The following is a 5,087-nucleotide window of genomic DNA, read 5'->3' on the forward strand; positions in this document are numbered from 1 at the left end:
GTAGACATAGAGAAGAAGAAGGAAAGCATAAAGTAAATAACAAGAAAGTAAAGAAATAAAAGAAGAACTTTATTGAGAAAGACAATTGTCACTTATTGAATTTCAAGAAATAAAGATGATTTGTTTGTGATGGCTAGCTACTCTATTTATAGGATACATTCGACTTAAAATCTAAGTAGTTACATCAATAGAATGTTCCACAAGCAACTGTGGGCTTTTTGGTCAAAACTAAATAGAGTAGCTTAAATCATAAGCAAAAGCAGCAAAAGGCACTCCTGGAGGGTGGCACGGCCGTGCCAATCTTAGCATGGGCCGTGCCAAGCTTCTGACTTTGGGGAGATATATTTTTGTCTCCAAATCTTTGTATTTTTGCTCCGAATCAGCTCCAGACTCCTTTCTTTTGCTCCAAGACTCAATCCATTAAATATTTATTCCTGAAATATAATAATATGCAATTGAAGTAAAATAGTTCGAAAAGAAAATAATATTAAAATAAAATAAACTTAAATCTAATTAAAACGAAACTAAATATTATACTAAAACTAACTAATTAATTATTGACTCATCAAACTCCCCCACACATGAATCTTTGCTTGTCCTCAAGCAAAAGGCATAGACATAGCAGCAACAAAAAGATTAACATATGGCAATACACTTGAAAACTCATGTCTCTCTTAGGGCTTTATTTCAATGTACACTAGTCACAACTTCAAGCATTCCTTGTGAACCTATTCAACCCAACATCAAGTTTCAAGTGAGTGTGTGTGTGTGTGTGTGTGTGTGTGTGTGTGTGTAGTCCAACCCTTTTCTTGCTCCTGCATAAGACATATATTATGAGGAACAGGTTCTATCCTTAACACTAAAGTAACCAAGAAAAGTCCTTTCTTCATTTCATATAAGAGAGATGGGAATTTAGTTAGAATTAACTTGACAATTTAAGTACTTGGGGGCTTGCAGATTGCTTAGGGGATACCATTTTCTCATAGGAAGTCCGCGAGGGGGTATCCTTTCCTCCTAGGTTCCGTGACCACCCTAAGTAGTGCTACAAATTAATCATCTCCACGTAGGAAGTCAGCGAGGGGGTATCCTTTCCTCCATGTTTTGATGAATTATTTCCTCTTTTGAGGGATTTATAGAACTTAAGTTCAATTAGAGAGGCATCACCACACTTAGGAAGTTAGCGAGGGGGTGTCCTTTCCTCCATGTGTTGGTGATATTCTCCCGCCCCATTTTGGTTTAACACATTATAACAATAAAGCATATTATTTCCCACACAAGCTTATACTACTTTTACTCTAAAGACTTTTAAGGGTTTAAGTTACCATTAAGGTTAGAACGTGTTCCTTAAAATACCTACTCATACACTTGCTCAAAGTTTGCAACTAAGTGCTTTTCTCATTGGAGAATTTTCACAATAAAACATGATGTGGGTATAGCAAGAACACTTAAAACACAAGGGATCACTTTCATGTACAAGAAACAACCATTTAAGAGAAGACAACAAAAAGTTTATGCCACAATTTTCAATAAAAACAAGCCACTTAATCATGTCTTTCGCAATAAAAACAAAACAAAAGAAAAAAGTTCAAGGGAGTTTGGAAACACTACGAATCAAGACACTTTATTAGGCTCCCCCCACACTTAGGAGAAACATTGTCCTCAATGATTCAAAAACAAGAAAAATGAAAAGAAAAGAGAAGAAGAAGAAGAAGAAGGGGTAGAAGGAGAAGAAAGAGTAAGAGATAAGGGAAAGAGGAAGAGGAAAGCTCACAATTTTTCACTGAGGTCCATAAGGCGGACCTTGGAGATGAAGGTGCTGCATCATCCTTCGGTGCATTTCATTGTTCTCTTCGGTCATGCGGTTGCCCCTTTAGACATCATTTCTTAGTCCGGATAATTCAACACCTTGCCTTTGTTGCTCGGTACTCATCCTCTCAATTTCAGTTTGCATCCATGCCCATCTTTCATCATCGTTGTTCTCACCGGCTTCTTGGTCATGGTGCTCCTCATCATGGTGCAAGTTAGCACCTTTTCCCTCATCTAGATTTTGCTCTTCATGTACCTAGACATCATCATCATACAACAAATTCTCTTCCACCTCGGTGTTAGTCCGAGATGGGTTAGGAAGTAAAAATAAAATAGGCACATTGAGCTTGAGGGCATATTGCATAGGTGGGCGATTCTTAATGAAGTTCATAGAGATGAGAGTCTCTATGTTAAGCCTATTGTTCCCCTCGATAGGTTTTATCCCTTCGTCCTCACCCACTCCAAATTGCCTAGCTATGTATGTGATAATACCACCTACTACTATCTCTCCCTTACCGTCAGACCTATTACCTACATCGGAAAGAAAATCAAGCAAGTAGAAACAAGTGTTCACAGGGTGGTTATAAAGCATTACACATAACATGAAAAGCTCATCTGTCCTAGTGTTTCCCAACTCAGTCCTTCCCCAAATTGTACAAGCCATAACACTCTGAAGGTACCTAAGCACTGGGTTGTGAATGTTACTAGCTTTATTGGAACGTGTATTAAATTGCCTACGACTAGTGATACGTTCCCAAAAGACAGCGGGTTTATAGTCAACCGGCTTTAGACTTTGATCCCAAGAATCATGGATATACCCCTCGTTTGCGAAACCTAATGCATCACAAAAGTGCTGAAGAGACATGTCATAATCAATATTCAAAAGCCGGAAAGATACTCTATTGTTAGGATTATCAAAATTCAACCTATCCTTTGTGAAAACAATTGAACTTAAAAACTCATAGGTTAAATTTTCATAACCTCTCATAGGTCTCAGCATATCAGTCCAACCTAGGTTCCCTAGCAACTTATACACATTATCTCTAATTCCGAGCACATTCATACTATGAGAATCAGGGTATCTACAATCATGTAATGGTTTAGAGATTAGAATTTTATACCTATCCCTTTCCTTGTTGTCTTTGAATTTGATTCCATGATTCTTTTATGGTGCTTGCCTCTTTGGTGGAGGTCCTCCTGAAGAGCTTGCTGGTTCTTTTCCACTTCTCCTTGAAGCCATTAACCTTAACCTTGTTTTGGTGTTGTTTTGGTGGAGGTTAGGGTTTGGAAAGATTTATGGTGGAAAAAGTTTGTTTGGTTATGAGGTTAAGGTTTAAGTAAGATTTGTGAGTTTAGTTGTTGAGATTGTTGAAGAATTTGTGGTTTTTTGGGTTAGGTTAAGGAGGGTTTGGAATTTGGGGGATTTGGGTTTGAGTGGATGAAAGTTGTTTTTGGTGGAAGGTTTATGATTGGAATGATGTTTGGAATTGATTTGTTGAAGAAATTGTGTGAATTGGTGAAGATTTGATGGAGATATGATGGTTTGAAGGTTGTTGATTATGGAGGTTTTAGGGAGAAGTTTGAATGTAGAGAGATGTTTATGTTTGAGAATGAAGGAAGAAGAATAAAAGTTTTATGTATATGGGGTGCTAGGGATCGGGCACGACCGTGCCAACCTTCTGGTGTTTTACCTTGTCTTGGCTTGGCAAGTCTGGCATGGGCGTGCCATCTGGGAGCATGGCCAGTGCCAAGGTTCTGGACATAGAGGGCTTCAAAATTTTCATTTTTCTTGAATCAACTTGGACAATTACCTACAAAACAACTTAAAACAACGAAAAACAAACAAACGAAAGAGAGAAAATTAATGCGTTAATTATGAGAAATTTTTTAATGTTGTGACTTTGAGAGGCGAATTTGATTGAAAAAGATTTCTTTTGAACCAATTGTTTATCAACCCTTTATGGATAGATTAATATGATTATGAGATGATGTATGAATGGTTGTTGAGTGATGAATATGATGTTTGTGATCATATGTTGTATTTGTTCCTTTATTTGGATTGTAAGGAATTACGTGGAAATGTGACAACTATATGTTGATTTATGTGAAGATGATTGATGATGTATATATGTGACAATTATATGTTGATTGAATTATGGATGTTGTTGGTGATTGTATATATGTCAAGTGGTGGTGAATTGTTGTCGATGCATATATACTAATTGAATGGTGATGAACATGTTTATGTTATGTTGTTTGTTGAACATGTTAAATGTGAATTGTTGGTGGTGAATTCATACATGCTAATTCGATGTTGATATTGTTGGTGAATGCATGTATGCAAAATGATGGTGATGGTGAGGTGATTATTTTTTGTGTGAACATATGCATTGAGTCGAGTCATATGTTCATGCATTCATGACTGATGGTGGCGGATTTTATATCCAATTGAGGTGATTACGATGTTTTTGTTGCATCGAAGGTGACGACCTTAAGGTGATTTGGTACCACATGCATCTAGAAGAGTATAGAGCATCATATGCATTTGATTAGTTGATGAGTCGTGTCATAATTGAATATATGACTTGGTGAATTTGTGGATTGGTGAAATTTGGTGAATGTTGTGATTGTGTGGATTGGTGTATATGTACATTGGTGGATTTTGTTGATGGTTGTGAATAATTGAATTATGCTCTAATTGCATGTCTTATTTGTTTGTGCTTATACACTTGGTGAATCTATTTGATGATAATTAATTTGATAATAATGATGAAGTGAGAGTTGTATATGTATATGCATATGATGTGGTGATTTCCTTGATGATGATGATTACTTGCTTATAACTTTGAAATGTTGAATTGTACCTTTAAATTAAGTATGCTAAGTGGAGAATAAGGTGAGTAATTTTTTCTTTGATTGATAATTGATGAACTTATGTCGATGATTTGTTTAGAGATTGGATATGCTTGCTATGCCATGTTAATAATGTTATAGCTTGAAATGTAAGTGATGGGGGATAATAATCATGTGATGCTAGTATTCTAGGAGGGATGGTTTTGTATATGTGATATGTAAGATTCCTTTTTTTTTTGAGAGAATGTATGATTCCTTGAATGCTATGTTTTCATATGGATTATGATGATGTAATGCTAACCCTCAGTGGTTTACCACTGATGACATCCTGTCATTACGTAATATTAGGGACTTATTGTGACATTTTGATAGAGTTCTCATGCAATTTATACTGTTCTGGAGTGCAAAAAGCTTAAAATTTGAAGTCT

The 5,087-nt window shown here is 36.2% G+C and overlaps 1 pseudogene; it reads right to left on the bottom strand.

The window, feature by feature from the left end:
• Window positions 1-218: 218 nt before the first annotated feature.
• On the bottom strand, window positions 219-3,046 carry LOC146916581 (uncharacterized; annotated as a pseudogene).
• Window positions 3,047-5,087: the final 2,041 nt, after the last annotated feature.

This window comes from Medicago sativa, chromosome 6 (genome assembly GCF_051527215.1).
Source record: "Medicago sativa cultivar Bolivia chromosome 6, Bolivia_mono, whole genome shotgun sequence".
Classification (NCBI taxonomy): Eukaryota; Viridiplantae; Streptophyta; class Magnoliopsida; order Fabales; family Fabaceae; genus Medicago; species Medicago sativa.